At 44.6% G+C, this 18,263-nt stretch overlaps 2 protein-coding genes across 30 annotated transcripts in view; both read left to right on the plus strand.

The window, feature by feature from the left end:
- Positions 1-18,263, plus strand: part of C15H9orf78 (chromosome 15 C9orf78 homolog) — a 583,691-nt gene that overhangs the window by 431,898 nt on the left and 133,530 nt on the right. The window lies entirely within an intron of this gene.
- The window catches only part of FNBP1 (formin binding protein 1), a 164,688-nt gene that overhangs the window by 73,670 nt on the left and 72,755 nt on the right, over positions 1-18,263 (plus strand). The gene's annotated exons all lie outside the window — the stretch shown is intronic.

Here is an 18,263-nt window from a genome sequence, read left to right on the forward strand (position 1 = left end):
AGTGATAAAGATTTTTTTTTTTTTTTTTTGAGATGGAGTTTTGCTGTTTTGCCCAGGCTCAAGTGAAGTGGTGCAATCTTGACTCCCTGCAACCTCTGCACCCTGGGTTCAAGCGATTCTCCTCCCTCAGTAGCTGAGATTACAGGTGCCCACCGCCATGCCCAGCTAATTTTTTGTATTTTTCGTAGAGATGGGGTTTCACCGTATTGGTCGAGCTGGTCTCAAACTCCTCAGACCACCATGATCCACCCGCCTTGGCCTCCCAAAGTGCTGGGATTATAGGCGTGAGCCACTGCGCCCGGCCACAACAGTTCTTTTAATGCTCTGGGGATGCATGAGCCAACAAGATTGCTATGACTTCTGCTGAAATGGAGGAAACATTAAGTAATAATGACAAAAGTGATTATTTAATTGCAATTATGGTAGTTGCCACAAAGTAAGAGTACAACGTGCTATGAGAGCGTACGATGGGATTGCTGACATGCTCATGCTCTGGGGTCAGGAAGAAGCTTCCCAAGGGACTTTGCAGTTAAGGCCTTAACAAGACTTGAGGGATGATTAGGACCTGCGTGGGACAAGCATTCAACAGAGAGCAGCCAGGGCCCTTGGGCAGGAAAGCATTTGAAAATGTCTCAATTTAGTTCTTTCTAAACTATAAATGTGTAGCATACGGCCTTGGATAGGTTTAAAAGTTAGGAAGAGATAAATGCCTTAAGATCACCCCATTGGTTTAAAACAACAATATGCCAGTAAACTGAGATGAATCTTCATCTGTTGACATTAGCATAATGGTTCTCAACTAGGGACAGTTTTACTCCCTACTCCAGCCACATTTGTCAGTGTTCGGAGACACTTTTGGTTGTCTCAGGGATTGTGGCTAAGGGGTTGCTACTGGTATCTAGAGAGAAGAGGCCAGGGAGGCAGCTAAGCATCCCGCAATACATAGGACAGCTTCACAACAAAGAATGACCTGGCCCGAAATGTCTATAGTGCTGAGTGTGAGAAACCCTGCACTGGAGCCCTAAATTAGATGACAACCTCTGCTGGACCATTCATTAAAGATTTCTTTAGTGACAGAAAGGATGCAGTGAAACAGAATACTAAGGTTCAGAATGAAGTACAAATGTCTAATATAGTGATAAAATAAATACCGGAAATCTTAACATGATCATGGACTGCTTCCCTGGACCCTGAACTTCCCTTGACCTTGCAAAGGTTTATATTTTTTTCCTATTTGTTTCTTTTGTCAATGCTTTGTCTCTTTTTTTTTTTTTTTCAAGACAGAGTCTCACTGTGTTGCCCAGGCTGGAGTGCAGTAGCACAATCTCACCTAAGTGCAACCTCCACCTTCCAGATTCAAGCGATTCTCCTGCCTCAGCCTCCCAAGTAGCTAGGATTACAGGCACATGCCACTATACCCGGCTAATTTTTTGTATTTTTGGTAGAGACAGGGTTTCATCACGTTGGCCAGGCTGGTCTTGCACTCCTGACCTCAAATGATCCACCCGTCTTGGCCTCCCAAACTGCTGGGATTACAAGCGTGAGCCACTGCGCCCCCTCATATTCCTACGCTGTGTTATGACCAAGTTGTTTTGTATTTTATTTACTCACTGTTAATCATGACTTTTTTTATAGTCTGTCATATCTGTATTTTGGATTTAGTTCCTTTTGTTAATCAAAAATTATAGTAATTTATGGAATAAATTATAGGTGGTACATATACACATTAAATATCTTGCAATACATAGTGTTCCTTTTATTTTAAGGAGAACTGCAAGTACAGGTTTCTGAGTCAGATGTTCTGTTGGGAGGAGCTGTAAACATGCTCTTTTGAAATATTCTGTAATTAAATTAAAATGACATTTTAGAAAATCGTGAAACCTTTTGAAACATTAGAAAGAATATCAGTAAACAAATGTGTGTATTTGTGCTATTTTATTTTATTTTTTGAATTTATTTTGAGACGGAGCCTCGCTCTGTTGCCCGGGCTGAAATGCAGTCACGCGAACTCGGCTCACTGCAGCCTCTGCCTCCCGGGTTCCAGCAATTCTCCTGCCTCAGCCTCCTCAGTATCTGGGATTACAGGCACCCCCAGCCATGCCTGGCTAATTTTTGTGTTTTTAATAGAGATGGAGTTTCACCATGTTGGCCAGGCTGGTCTCGAAATCCTGAGCTCAGGTGATCCGCCTGCCTCGACCTCCCAAAGTGCTGGGATTATAGGCGTGAGCCACCGCACCTGACCTGTTTGTACTATTTTAATATAATGCCTCATGAGCACTTTTTTTCTTTTTCCTTTTTTCTTTCTTTCTTTCTTTTCTTGAGACAGGGTCTCATTCTGTTGCCCAGGCTGGAGTGCAGTGGTGAGATCATGGCTCACTGCAGCCTCAACCTCCTGGACTTAAGTGATCTTCCTATCTTAGCCTCCCAAGTAGCTGGGACTATAGGCATGTGCCACTATGCTCAGCCAGTTTTGAAAAATTTTGTAGAGACAAGGTCTTGCTATGTTGCCCTGTCTGGTCTCAAACTGCTGGGTTCAGGTGATTCTCTCACCTCAACCTCCCAAAGTGCTGGGATTATAGGCATAAACCCCCATGCCTGGCCTGTTTTTTCTGTTTTCTAACATAATTGTTGCCATTATTTCTAATGAGTAAATAATTAATTAGCATTGTGGTATACTAATCACTGTAATTTTAAAAATTATTCCAATAATATTGGAGGCCGGGCGTCATGGCTCACACCTGTAGTCCCAGCACTTCAGGAGGCCGAGTGTTTAGCCTCATGCTTGCTATAGATAATAATAGCTAACCTCAATAGGGACTGCTAGTTTTCCAGATTTTACCCAAGATAAGGACCCTAGAGCACAGGAAGGTGAAGTGAGCTGGGCGTGTTGCTCTGTCGAGGAGCTGGGTGTCCCCCAGGCTGCCTCCCTCTCAGGGCAGTGCATGTTTGCAGGCATGGTTTTGTTTCCAGTGAGTTTTTTTCAACATACCTTCAAGGATGCTGGAGTAAACAGTATGAACATCCTCATCTGCAGCTAGCCTTAGAAAAAGAGCTGTTTGGCTGGGTGCGGTGGCTCACGCCTGTAATCCCAGCACTCGGGAGGCTGAGGTACGAGAATCGCTTGAACCTGGGAGGCGGAGGTTGCAGTGAGTTGAGATGGCACCACTACACTCCAGCCTGGGTGACAGAGTGAGACCCTGTCTCAAGAAAAAAAAAAGGAAAACGAAGAAAAAGAGCTATTTAAGACCTTCTCGTAATAACCAACATTTCTTCTTTAGAGCTTTTACTTTTTTTTGGCTACCCTGACTTAACTTAGTAAACACTAATTTTTGTAAGGATGAGTCTTAAGAGAACAGTGGAATGCTATCATTTTTGTCTTCTGGTGAGGTTAATTATTGGTGGACATAGCATAACAGAGTTAGAACTCAAATCCAGGTCTTCTGAGGCCAGACTCAGTCACCTTCCCACTGTGCTGTGATGAGGGGCTGACAGCATGCTTCAGGTCTGTCTTAAAAGATGGGGAGAGGCCACGGAAGTTCTGTGTTCACAGAGCTGGAGCCCGCCGCTTGGTGGTGGGCAGAGGAGAGGAAAGGACGCAAGCGTTCCAGGCGACAACCTTGCTCAGGATTCCTGGCAGCCCTGCCCTAGGCAGGTTATGAAAACTCTTTGAGCATCCACTTAGGAATCTGTAAGCTGAGGCTGATCATAGCCACCTTAGGGAGTTGTGGGGACGATTGTGAGAAGACAAATATGAATCTCCTAACACAACGTTCAGGTATCCTGATATATAGATGCTGCATATCCGGTTTCACTTGCTGTAATCATTCTGTTACTCAATACAGAATCTCATTTCCACCCCAGAGCTTCTCGATTAGGGCTTGTTACAGAAAACAGAGCATGTTGGCCAGGCGCAGTGGCTCACACCTGTAATCCCACCACATTGGGAGGCCGAGGCAGGCAGATCACCTGAGGTCAGGAGTTCAAGACCAGCCTTGCCAACAAGGCGAAACCCCGTCTCTACTAAAAATATAAAAATTAGCCAGGCACAGTGGCGCGTGCCTATAATCCTAGCTACTCGGGAGGCTGAGGCAGGAGAATCACTTGAACCTGGGAGGCAGAGGTTGCTGTGAGCGGAGATCGTGCCATTGCACTTTAGCCTGGGTGACAGAGCGAGACTCCATCTCAAAAGAGAAAGAAAAGAAAAGAGAAAGAGAGGGAGGGAAGTAGGAAATGGAGCATGTTTAGGGCCTCCTGTGAGCAGGTGTCATATGGTAGTTGTTCAGTGATTTTTAAAATGACATTTCTAAAAATGTGGAATTGGGCCAGGCACGGTGGCTCACTTGAAGTGGTAATCCAAGCACTTTGGGAGTCCGAGGCGGGAGGATCACTTGAGACCAGGAGTTCGAAACCAGCCTGGCCAACATGGTGAAACTCCATCTTTACTAAAAATACAAAAATTAACCGGGTGTGGAAATTAACTGGGTGTGGTGGCATGCACCTGGAATCCTAGCTACTCAGGAGGCTGAGGCAGGAGAATCACTTGAACCCGGGAGGCGGAGGTTGCAGTGAGCCGAGACTGTTCCACTGCACTCTAGCCTGGGCAACTGAGCAAGACTCCATCTCGAAAAATAAATAAATAAATAAATAAAATGTGGAATTGGTTGATGGCCTAGGAAACAAGAAGCTGCTTTTAACATTTTAGACCCAGCTACTATTTTTCATGGCTGACTAGAAATAATGCCTTACTTAAGTACCATCCTTAACCATCAGCATAGTACAGATTGGGCCATTTGATACAGTGGCAGAATCCTGGCTGCCCAAAGGATGATTTAGAATTTACAGGATTACTGCTGGATCTCATTACTGCACATAGAAAGAATGTCCAAGTTCAATGGACAATACTGGTTGAAAATTGCTTTTTACTTAGGTTTTGCTGTGTTTGAATGGATGAACAAGGGTCAGTGTGATGAAAAATGGCTCTCTGTGCAAAGATGATGTTTCTTTCCTTTTTTTTGTATGGATTTCAAAGGAAATAGAAGTAGAGGGGGTCATTGGCATTCTTGCCTTTGTAGCCCTACTGCTGTTTGATCTTTAAGTCTTCAAATCTAACTGTAGGCTGGGCACAGTGGCTCACACCTGTAAATCCCAGCACTTTGGGAGGCCAAGGCAGGTGGATCACCTGAGGTCAGAAGTTTGAGACCACCCTGGCCAACATGGTGAAGCCCCATCTCTACTAAAAATACAAAAATTAGCCGGGCGCGGTGGCATGTGCCTGTATTCCCAGCTACTCTGGAGGCTGAGGCAGGAGAATCGCTTGATCCTGGAAGGCAGAGGTTGCAGTGAGCCGAGATCACGCCACTGCACTCCAGCCTGGGCGAAAGAGTGAGACTCTGTCCCCCCCACAAAAAAAAATTTAAAAAAAGAAAAAATCTAACTGTAAAACAGGATTACTACTTCTATTTAAGTATCTAGGAGAAAAGATGCTTTTTTGCTGCACATACACTATATTTTTGTATCACAATGCAGTTCATTTTAATGTTATAACTATCCATTGTCCTGATGCACAAATCTGTGGGCTCATTTTGGTGAAAATATGTTGATTTTTTAAAAATGCAGATTCACGGCCAGGCGCGGTGGCTCACGCCTGTAATCCCAGAACTTTGGGAGGCTGAGGCGGGCGGATCACAAGGTCAGGAGTTCAAGACCAGCCTGACCAACATGGTGAAACCCCATCTCTACTAAAAATAGAAAAAAAAAAATTAGCTGGGCCTGATGGCACGTGTCTGTAATCCCAGCTACTCGGAAGGCTAAGGCAGGAGAATCGCTTGAACACAGGAGGTGGAGGTTGCAGTGAGCTGAGATCACACTACTACACTCCAGCCTGGGTGACAGAGCGAGACTCCACCCCGCCCCCCCTCCCAAAAAAAACAAAGCAAAACAAAAAGCAGATTCACTAAAAAGAGAACCTTTTCCAACCCTGCAAGAATTTAGTAGTTTAGGTTCTTCCCTGCCTGACATCTGAGCCTGCATCTGTCTCTTCAGGAAAACATGAGCAGTCCTGGAAGCCCTGGACAAGGAAGCCCTATAGCTTCTTCACCTGGTGGGTCCCACTTAGGGCAATTGCATTTTTGGGGAGATGTTCACCATTTCTGTAGACATAATGGAATTAGTGGCCAGTCCTTCGGGGTGCATATAAAAATAATATTACTAAAACTGAATTAAAGGACAAAATCTCACAAACCCTTATAAATCAAAAATCCTCATTTTTCAAAATTTTCTTCCTGATATCATTTTCAGATATGTATACTATTTAAGAATATTGTCTGGGCGCAGTGGCTTATGCCTGTAATCCCAGCACTTTGGGAGGCCGAGGCGGGTGGATTGCTTGAGGTCAGGAGTTTGAGACCAGCCTGGCCAACATGGTGAATGAAACCCCATCTCCACTAAAAATACAAAAATTAGCTGGGCTTGGTGGTGCACATCTGTAATCCCAGCTACTTCGGAGGCTGAGGCAGGAGAATCGCTTGAACCCAGGAGGTGGAGGTTGCAGTGAGCTGAGAACGTGCCACTGCACACCAGCCTGCGTGACAGACGAGACTCAGTCTAAAAAAAAAAAAAAAAAAGGCCGGGCGTGGTGGTTCACGCCTGTAATCCTAGCACTTTGGGAGGCCAAGGTGGGCAGATCATGAGGTCAGGAGATCGAGACCATCCTGGCTAACACGGTGAAACCCTGTCTCTACTAAAAATACAAAAAACTAGCTGGACATGGTGGCACGCACCTGTAATCCCGGGTACTGGGGAGACTGAGGCAGGAGAATGGCGTGAACCCAGGAGGTGGAGCTTGCAGTGAGCCTAGTTTGCGCCACCGTACTCCAGCCTGGGCCACAGAGCAAGAATCTGTCTCAAAAAAAAAAAAAAAAAAAAAAAAAGAATGTTAAGAATGTTAATCCTTATATAGCTATATAGCTATAATTTATATTCTTCTCGATTCTCCATTTAATATTGTAAGCATTTTCCATGTTTTTACCTGCAAAAGTATATGTTTTTGTTTGTAGATTTTTTTTTAGGGAGGGGGCCGGCTCTGTTGCCCAGGCTGGTCTTGAACTCCTGGGCTCAAGCAGTCTTCCCACGTCAGCCTTTCAAAGTGCTGGGATTATAGGAGTGAGGCATTGTGCCTAGCCAAAAGTGTAGTTTAAATAATTGGAATTTTATCAAAGTTATTAGAAGAGAAGTTAAAAAAGAAAGAAAAAATATTTGGAATTTTAGTAGCTGTGCATTATTGTAACAAAGTTATAATTTGCCTAACTAATTCTGTATTGTTTGATTTATAGGCTATTATCAGTTTTTGACTCATTTACTTAGTTGTATAAACAATACAGTAGAAAACTCTTTACTTCCAAAGCTGTTTGCATTGTGTATGGGTTGAGATTATTTCCCCAAACTAAATTCTCAGAAGTGAGACTATGAGGTCAAAGCATACGTGATTAAACATACATGATTTATGGTTCTTGATAAGACTCTGATAACTTATGTTCAGAGAATTATAATAGAATTACAGATAGAATTATCGATAGATTTGTAGACTTACCGATAGATTTCCAAATGTCACTGAAATGATAAACATGGGTGTGAATCAGCTTATGAGAGATGTGGGTAATTCAGAGTTGATAACACATATATTCCTCCATAAGAACTACTGTAAATGTACTCTTACCAGCAACTTTTGAACACTGAGTCAAGTTATTGAAGAAAAGAGTTTTAGAGGTTGTTTGGTGTAGCTCCAGCCTTTGAGTATGTCTAGGCTTTTCCACAGTGATTACCACTAATCATATATGAGAAATTTGTGAAGATTTGTAGCTCCAGAAGGTGAACCAGGAGGTTCTTGCCAACATTTTCTGGAATTCCAAGAAAAATTCTCCCTGCAGGTGGAAAATATGGTTCATTACTCACTAAGTGTTGGCCAGAAGCAGAATCACTTTTTGGCAGTAGTTATCTGAAGAGTTCTAGAGGAAACAATTATACAGTACTTTCAGTGACTCACTAAAATGTTTATAAACCTCAGACCTGCATGCTTACAGACCCCACGTTACTTAGAATTGACTATTTAAAACTTTTCCCGAGGTTTCTGAAATGTTTGAAAATGGATACTGCACTAAAGCCTATAACATTCTTTTTAAAGTTAGATGTTCAGTAGGTCCTGTTTGTGGACCTTATGAAGGGGCTTAATTTCCTATAAGCCAGTTCTGCAGCATGGACTGACTCCAATACATTTAGGAAAACAAAAATATTGTTATAAGAGACAACAGCAAATAGGTAAAGCTTAGCATGAAGGAAAGCAAAAACTAAAAGGAGTTTGTGTATATAATCTAGCTATTTACAAGTCCATTTCTGATTTTTTCTTTTCTTTTTTTTTTTTTTTTTTTTTTTGAGACGGAGTTTCGCTCTTGTTGCCCAGGCTGGACTGCAATGGTGCAATCTCGGCTCACCGCAACCTCTGCCTCCCAGGGTCATGCAATTTTCCTGCCTCAGCCTCCCACATAGCTGGGATTACAAGCGCCCACCACCACACCTAGCTAATTTTTGTATTTTTAGTAGAGACGAGGTTTCACCATGTTGACCAGGCTGGTCTCAAACTCCTCACCTCAGGTGATCTGCCCACCTCGGCCTCCCAAAGTGCTGGGATTACAGGCATGAGCCACTGCGCCCAGCCATCTTCTTTGTTTTGAAAGAACATGTAAAAGTGGCATTCTGTTCATTAAGAGTGGGCCCTTTCACCACTGTGGTTGTTCCACCTGCAAAACCACTGGTCTGGTGAGCCAAAAAAAAATAAATTTTTTCTTCCAGCTACCTGAAAGGCTGAGGCAGGAGGACTGCTCACGGCCAGGAGTTCAAGACCAGCCTGGACAACATAGTGAGACCCACCCCCTGAATCTCAAAAAAAGAAATTTCTCTTAAAATTTTATCTTTTATGGGATAACATACTTAGTCAACAGGACACTTAAATTCTTTTCTTGATTTCATGGGTTTGCAATGTGATCTTGGATTTTGTGTTTCTCCTTTGTAAGCTGGAATTAATGATACTTTCTTTTTCTTCTGGGAATTGTGAGAATTACTTAACTCATGCTTTGTATCTCACATGATTCTTGTTCGGCCACCTGTTTGACATCTCTCCTTAGATGCCTAATACAGCATCACCATTGCATCCTTGTCAGCAGAGGCCTGGAGTCCAGCAAGTGTGAATGATGGCTCCAGAGTGGTGTACTGCAGTGACCCTGTTAACCTACCCCAAAACAAACTTTTTATTTATTTATTTATTTATTTATTTATTTATTTATTTTTTGAGACAGAGTCTCACTCTGTCACCCAGGCTGGAGTGCAGTGGTATGATCTCGGCTCACTGCAACCTCCGCCTCCCAGGTTCAAGCCATTCTCCTGCCTCAGCCTCCCAAGTAGCTGGGATCACAGGCATGCGCCTCCATGGCCGGCTAATTTTTGTATTTGTAATAGAGATGGGATTTTGCCGTATTGGCCAGGCTGGTCCCAGAGTCCTGTCCTTAGGTGATCTGCCTGCCTCCGCCTCCCATAGTGCTGGGATCACAGGCGTGAGCTACTGCGCCTGGCCCCAAAACAAACTTCTGATCCCCGAAAGTCCTTATCCATGTTCCATTCCAGTCTGCACTCCCTCCAGTTCTCAAAAAATGGGACACCTTTTCTTAAACTCAGGTGCTCTGGCCAAACACATAGTCACCCAGGGCTTTTCTCTTTTCTCTTACACTCCATCTCTTATCTGTTAACAAGTCTAGTTGGCTCTGTCTTCGGTAAATGTTCTGAGTCCAAACACTTCTCACACCTCTTCCACATCTATCCCTAGTCCTTTGCCTCATTATCTGTCATCCGGAGGACTCTGCTGAGCCTCCTAATTCATTTATGTGCTTCCGTGCTCACCCTGTGGCCAGTGGTCCAGCTGCCCATCTCCATTTCAGAGCCAACACCACCAGCTCTCCCTTAGAGAGAGTGCAAGTATAGCAGCCTCCCCCTGAGCCAGCTTGACCTTGGAATAATGTAGATCAGGCCATGTCACTTCCTTTCTTTTCTTTCTTTCTTTTTTTTTTTTTTTTTGTTGTTGTTGTCGAGATGGAGTCTTGCTCTATCACCCAGACTTGGAATGCAGTGACGCAATCTCAGCTCACTGCAACCTCCGTCTTCCAGGTTCAAGCAATTCTCCTGCCTCAGCCTCCCGAGTAGCTGGGATTACGGGTGTGTGCCACTATGCCCCGTTAATTTTTTTTGTATTTTTAGTAGAGATGGCATTTCACCATGTTAGCCAGGCTGATCTTGAACTCCTGACCTCAAATGATCCACCCATCTCAACCTCCCAAAGTGCTGGGATTACAGGCGTGAGCCACTGCGTCCGGCTGTCACTTCCTTTCTTAAATCTTCCAACATACTTACTGTGGCTGGCAAGGCTGTCCATGGTCAAGCCCCTGCCTGCCCTCCGGCCCTGTCCCCTTTACCTTGGTCTAGTGGCACTGGCATCTAGCTGTTCCTCAAACAGGGCAAGCCCCTTCACACTCAGAGCATCTGCACTTGCTCTGCCTGCTGCATGGAGGGTATTCCCCAGACCCTTGTAAGTTCACTCCCACATTTTATGCAAGTGTCTACTCAAATGTCATCCCAGACTGCCCTTGTCTAAAATAGCTACCTTCACCCACACCCATCCCTCCTTATTCCTTTACCCTGTTTGTCTTACTTCTGGATCCACTCAGTTTCACGTGCACAGGGGACTTGGTTTTATTCACACGGCTTTCCTCCTGCCTGGAGCAGCCCTGTGCACATGTGGGCACGCAGTGAACATGGGATGATCCCCCTAGCACTCTATCTAAAACTCTCTTTGATGGAGATTCTCTGTATTCGGTATTGCAAGTAACAGCTTTATATCCTCAGAAGGGATCAGGCAAGAAAATGAGCCATTCCATGAGAGGAATTAGGATTTCTTGGATTTCCTTCCTTCCTTCCTTCCTTCCTTCCTTCCTTCCTTCCTTCCTTCCTTCCTTCCTTCCCCCCTTCCTTCCTTCCTTCCTTCCTTCCTTCCTTCCTTCCCTCCCCCCTTCCTTCCTTCTTTCTCCCCTTCCTTCCTTCCCCCCTTCCTTCCTTCCTCCCTCCCTCCCTCCCTCCCTTCCCTCCCTTCCCTCCCTTCCCTTCCCTCCCTTCCCTCCCTTCCCTCCCTTCCTTTCTTCTTTTCTTTTCTCTTTTCTTTTTCTTTCTTTCTCTGTGTGTGTCTCTGTTTTGCTTTGCTTTTTTTGTTTTGTTTTGTTTTGTTTAAGAGAGACGGGGTTTCACCATGTTACCCAGGCTGGTCTCAAACTCCAGTCCTCAAGAGATCCCCCTGCCTCGGCCTCTCAAAGTGCTGGGATTGCAGGCATGAGCCATCACACCCGGCCCAGGGATTCGGATTTCAAGGAATGTGAAGACAGGATTGTTTTGAAAAACAGATAAAAGATCACTGAAGTCTAGGTAGATTGCTGCATGTGGAGCCTTCTGGGTGAGAATAACCGAGGAACAGTGAGCAGAGGAGCACTAGAGAAGTAGGGAGGGAAACTTCTGCTGCTTAGACCTGACCCTGTCCCAGTGCCTCATGCTGCTCAGTGTTAGGGGTGAAGACAAGCAACTGAGCATGACTCTGGGAGGTAGGCATTTAGAAAACTTTGAACACGTTCATTAAGAAGGTATTTTTACTATGGATGAACTTGGAAAAATAAGCCTTGCTAAGTAAAAATAGAATGCGTGTCCCTTAGTGTATGTTTCTGGTTTCTGGTTTGGGTTTTAAGTGGGGTATGAAACATCCACTTGTACAGGACTAAGGCGTTTTGCCATTACGTCACAGGGTCCATAGAAATATCCATACCACTTAGAGTTCTAATTCAGTTAAAACTGGGAATCCTGATTCCGACTGGGAAGCAGCTCGTGTTCAGACCCACTACTATGCTGTGAGTTTATAGGAAACAGAATCTGTCATAGGCATATTTGCTGGAAGCACCCTCTTTCTTTGCCCTTTTCAAGTCTTTTTGTTCCTTTGTTTGCATCTGTGGAATCTGAGTTTTATTTAAAATTCCAGATGGTTGACTGTTCTCAGTTGAGTGTTTATTCTTATGTTTTTTTCTACTTTTTTTTTTGAAAGAGCTGTTCTCACATCAGTGCCATATTTTGCTCTTTTAACTGGTAATGGTTTAATATCTATATAAATAGCAAAAATGAGCAGCTGTCGTACCTAATTGCAGTGTGAATACTAAACATTCTCATAGCATTTGTGTGAGTTTGTCTGTTCTGTCTGTGATTTCTTGCAGTTCAGTAAAATTATCTCAAAAGCTTTGCCATTGTCGTTTTTCTTAAAGTTAATGCTTGCTTATTTTAGATTCTCTGTGATTTTTTTTTTTTTAATCTCAGCCACCTCTGTTCACTGGGAAATTTCTAAAAAAAAAAAAAAAAAAAAAAAAAAATTGAAGGGTGATTTGAACTGTATAGACTTTTATTTCAACTGAAAAGTTGAAATAAAATAATTAAGTATAGCTGTCACCCCGGATACTATTAGGGTTTGTTTTTGTTTGTTTGTTTAGCTTATTATTATGTTTTAAGAGAAACTAAAAGCATCTCATTACAGCAGAAAGTAAGAAGCATTTCTCTGAGTCTCTAGAGATGGCATTTCCTGTCTCTTTTCTGATAGGAGAGAAAGGAGCTGTGATGACTTCATTCTATGGCTCCAAAAGAAGCACTTTTTATCTTTGTCCAGAGAACAATTCCTCCTTCTTTAGCGCTTGCAGGCACACTTTTTAGACACACACTTGTTCACTGTCCAGAGAAGAAATGTTCTGCCATTGTTGGTAAACAACAAATACATCTGGCAAAGCTGGTTTATTTGTTTAACTTTGTAACTGTTAAAATAGCTCTTCCGGTGAAAGCAGGGAAGATACAGCTAGAAACAAACCCCAGCTATTCAGGTCATGGTAGGCACAGAGCACAAAGGAGGGCTTTTGTTCCCTCCCTTAATTTCCTAAAGGATCCCCCAGCACAGAGAGTTTTTTGTATGTTATGGCCCGATAAATGATAGAGGGACAGGTACTGTGAAAAAGACTGGGGCTGGGCGTGGTAGCCCATGCCTGTAATCCCGGCACTTTGGGAGGCTGAGGCAGACGTATCACTTGAGGTCAGGGGTTTGAGGATAGCCTGGCCAACATGGTGAAACCCTGTCTCTACTGAAAATGCAAAAATTAGTCAGGCGTAGTGACGCGCACCTGTAGTCCCAGCTACTCAGGAGGCTGAGGCAGGAGAATTGCTTGAACCCAGAAGGCAGAAGTTGCAGTGAGCCGAGATTGTGCCACTGCACTCCAGCATGGGCGACGGAGACTGTGTTTAAAAAAAAAAAAAAGGCTGGAAGGAAGGAAGATGGGCATCACCCACGATCTCCTAAGCCCCTTGAAATGGTACGATGGTAATTGCAGTTTTCAGGTAGTGGTTTAATAATACGGGGAGAGGTGTGACTGAGGATTCTTCATGAGAGATAACTTACCAGTAAATTCAAGGTGCGCACCGTGCCTTAAACACAAATGCATTATTTATTATACATTTGAACTAAGGAGTGGCAAGAGAATTACTCTATGGATTTTTTCAATCAAAATCATCCCTCGTGTTTTTAAAATATGACTTTTTTTTTTTTTTAAGACTCTTGTCTTAAGAGAAGATTTCTTTTATATGAAAGTCGAGGTGACATGCCCCAGGCAATGCCTGTCATTGTCTGCTGGGCTTCTGTGCATTTCCTTTCTCCACCCACAGCATTTCCCCAAGCTGGAGGGAGCTTTCACTTTGTTAAAACATTCACTTTCAGAATTGCTGGAGAGAGAGACCGTCAACCCCGAGTACAACTCTGAATTGGTGCTGGGGTTTTCTCTTTTTGTGCCTGTCTTTGAATCTCAAAGTAAAACCTTTGGGGGCGGCTGCATTTCTTCAGCAAACTGCATAACTCGGTGCTCCGGCTAGGGAAATGGGGATCCTCCTCTTGGCAGAGAAGTCACCCGATAAAGACTTTCAGGACCAGAGGTGCCTTCCAGAAAGGGCACAGTTGAGCCCAGGTGGTTTGAAATGGACGCTCTGGTCTCCTGGGGAGTCCTCCCTGAAAGTGTGGCTTTCAGAAAACCTACTTGCATTTTCTACACGTTCTCCACCAAGGTCCAGAGTTTCCTTAAGCCTGCCCTCAGCTCTGCTTCTTAATTCTCCCACAGTCTGGATCCCTTCTTTTCTGTTCTATCCTTGTGTCCATTACAAGAGTTGAAAAACGAAGCCCCGAAGGGCTCCCCGTGGGTTTGCAGAGACCAAAAAAATGCTGGATAGATAAAACTGACTGCAAAGAGGCGCTTAAAACAGTGAAACTCGACCTCAAAAGAGAGACAAGAAAACATTCCCTTATAAAGGAGCACTGTTCTAAATCTGATGTTGTCTCTGCCTTCCCAGCCTTTCCAGTTGTCAGCTCTCTTTTCTGACTCGGCTAAGTCCTAGGTTCTGACGAGGTGCGGGAGAAGCTCTGAGGTTGTACCTAGCGGACCTCTTTGTTTTTATCCTTCCTTCACCTGACCTTCTCCATAGTGCGCCTCTAACACCAGTGCTTACCTTGTGAGCCAGAAAACAGACAGCACATTCAAACTCAGTAATTCAAGGAAGGTCGGTGATTAAAAGGAGCGTTTACAACATGACAAATAGAGTCTAGGAAAAGCAGTAAGGATGGTGCAGTGCCCTGGAGCTAGTCACATGGGGAGCTGATGTCGCCCCCAGGCCTCACAGGGCTGGAGGAGCCTTCCAGGAATTTCACAGATTAGGAACTCCAGAGATTAGCTGCATGCGGGGCACTTGCCCTTTGGTCCAAGGACCCAGCCAACCTGTATCATCTCAGTGAGGAGAAGCTGCAGGTACAGTTTCCTGCCCTCTGATCACCCAGAACCTCCTTGTGGCAAATCTCATCAGAACCAGAGGGCAAGGGTTCAGGAGATCCCTGCATGTCAGTCTCTGGGGACCCAGAGAAGGTGGAGAATGTACCTGGGAAATTTGCAGGACATTGACCAAGTCAAGGGTGGTGCAGTGGAAGGATACTAAAAGATTTAGGGGCTCGGCACGGTGGCTCACACCTGTAATCCCAGCACTTTGGGAGGCCGAGGCAGGCGGATTACTTGAGGCCAGGGGTTCAAGACCAGCCTGGCCAACATGGTGAAACCCTGTCTCTACTACAAATACAAAAAATTATCTGGGCATGGTGGGTCGCACCTGTAATCCCAGCTACCAGGGAGGCTGAGGCAGGAGAATCACTTGAACCCGGGAGGCAGAGGTCACAGGGAGGCAGACGTCACAGTGAACCGAGATCACGCCACTGCCCTCCAGCCTGGGCAACACAGCAAGACTCCGTCTCAAAAAATAAAAAATATAAAGGATTTAGGGAACTGGTGATTTTAGGTCACTGAACAAAAAAAACAACACCGTTCTCTTAACATTTCTGCATATTTCAGCACTTCCTTCCTTGGGATCTTTGTATTCTTTGGTCTCTTGGCTTTAACTACCCTCTTTATACTGAAGACTCCCAATCCGGTCTTTAGTACAGACCGCTCCCTGAGCTCAGATCCACAAGTCCAAGTACATATTAGTCTCTCTGCTTGGTTTTTTGTTTCTTTGTTTGTTTTTCGGGGTTTTTTTGAGATGGAGTCTGTGTCTGTCACCCAGGCTGGAGTACAATGGTGCCATCTCGGCTCACTGCAACCTCTGCCTCCTGGTTCAAGTGATTCTCCTGCCTCAGCCTCCCGAGTAGCTGGGATTACAGGCATGCACCACCATGCCTGGCTAATTTTTGTATTTTTAGTAGAGACGGGGTTTCACCATGTTGCCCAGGCTGGTCTCGAACTCCTGACCTTTGGTGGTTCGCTCACCTCGGCCTCCCAAAGTGATGGGATTGCAGGCATGAGCCACCGCGCCCGGCTAATCTCTCTTCTTGGGAGTCTCATAGAAATATCAGCCTTAATACATGTGAAACTACATGTATGATCTTCCCTCCTCAGACCCACTTCTCTCTGTCTTCCCTCGCCTAAAGCTCAGACTGACAACTTCAGAGTCACCCTGGGCAGCTCATTATTGCACATCTGATCTTATCTCCCAGAAAATCCTGGAGGTTTGGGTGATCAAAAGGCACCCAGAACCTGACCCCTCTCACTGCCTGCACTGCTCATTACGTCCGACTTGTCCAAATTGCAGTAATCTCCAGGATGTTACAACAGCCTCTCAGCATCTGAATTCTTCCCTTCACAACATCTTAGAGTTACTCATCAACTCTGGTTCATTCAGACAAAAAGGCCTATAAGACCCTATGCAACTCCCTCTTTCTTCTCTGACCTCATATGATATTCTCCCTGAGGCTCCTCCAGATCTAGCCCCCAGGTTAACAGCACACCAGAGCCTGCCTCAGGGCCTTTGCAGATGGCAAGGAGGGAAATTTATCTTTAGTTTTAAAATAATCTAATAATGAAAACAGCCAGGCACACAAAACACACAAAACTCTTACTCAAGTGTTTGTAGCAGCATTTTTCTTTTTCTTTTGTTTGTTTGTTTGTTTGTTTTTTTGCAAGACGGAGTCTTGCTCTGTCGCCCAGGCTGGAGTGCAGTGGTGCGATCTCAGCTCACTGCAACCTCCAGCCCCCTAGGTTTTAAACAATTCTCCTGCCTCAGCCTCCAGAATAGCTGAGATTACAGGTGTGCACCACCACGCCTGGCTAGTTTTTGTATTTTTAGTAGAGACGGGGTTTCACCATGTTGGCCAGGCTGGTCTCGAACTCCTAACCTCATGATCCGCCTACCTCTGCCTCCCAAAGTGCTGGCCCGGCCGCATTTTTCGTAATAGCCCAAACCTGGAAGCAACCCAGAAGTCTGTCAGCTGTTGAATGGGCAAACAAAATGTGGGATAGCCACATAATGGAATAATCATTTGGCAATAAACAGGAATGAAGTACTGATACATGTGACAATGTGGACCTTGAAATCATGCGAAGTGGACATTAGGAGATAATGAACACATCCCAGTTACCAAAGGCCTCAGACCGTGTTTCCATTCATAGGAAACATCTAGAATAAACATCCACAGACAGAAACAGGCTGCCTAGGACTGAGGAAGATGGAGGGTGACGGCTAGGGGGTACAGGTTTCTTTTAGGGGTGATGAAAATATTCTAAAATTGGTTGTGTTGATGGTTGTACAGTTTTGTGACTGCTAAAAACCATTGAATTGCTCAGTTTAAATGAGTAAATCAGATAATATCTGAATCCTATCTCAAAGCAGTTAAAAAAGATGATCAAAGTGATTGCTGTCTTAATAAAACATTCCTGTCGTTTTTCCAAGTGGCATATATGTCTTCACATTTTATTTTATTTTATTTATTTATTATTTATTTTTTGAGATGGAGTCTTGCTCTGTAGCCCAGAGCTGGAGTGCAGTGGCACGATCTTGGCTCACTGCAACCTCTGCCCCCCGGGTTCAAGCAATTCTCCTGCCTCAACCTCCCAAGTAGCTGGGATTACAGGTGCGTACCACTGGCTAATTTTTGTATTTTTAGTAGAGATGGGATTTCACCGTGTTGGCCTGGCTGGTCTCGAACTCCCGACCTCATGATCTGCCCACTTCAGCCTCCCAAAGTGCTGGGATTACAGGCGTTAGCCACCGTCCAGCCTATTTTATTTTTTTGAGATGGGGTCTCATTCTGTCACTCAGGCTGGAGTGCGGTGTCACGATCACAGCTCACTGCAGCCTCAACCTCCCAGGCTTAGGTGAGCCTCCAACCTCAGCCTCCCAAGTAACTGACTTCAGGCGTGGGCACTACCATGCCTGGCCAGTCTTCAAATTTTATACAGTTGTACCTAGAGCTGTAAAGGGAACTCTGTGACTGCTTTTTTTTCCCCCAAGTGAAACTTGGTTCATCTGTGATGACTACTCTTGTTTTCATTTCCGCATTAAACTTTTTATTCCCTTTTTCTTTTTCTTTTTTTTTTTTTTTTTTTTGAGGCAGGGTTTCACTGTGTCATCCAGGCTGGAGTACAGTGGCGCAATCACAGCTCGATGTGGCAGTTTCAACCTCCCTGGACTTAGGTGATCCTCCCACCTCAGCCTCCAGAGTAGCTGGGACTATCGGTGTGTGCCACCACATCCAGCTAATTTTTCTAATTTTTGTAGAGAGGGGGTCTCACTGT

This window comes from Macaca thibetana, chromosome 15 (assembly GCF_024542745.1).
Source record: "Macaca thibetana thibetana isolate TM-01 chromosome 15, ASM2454274v1, whole genome shotgun sequence".
NCBI classification, from domain to species: Eukaryota; Metazoa; Chordata; class Mammalia; order Primates; family Cercopithecidae; genus Macaca; species Macaca thibetana.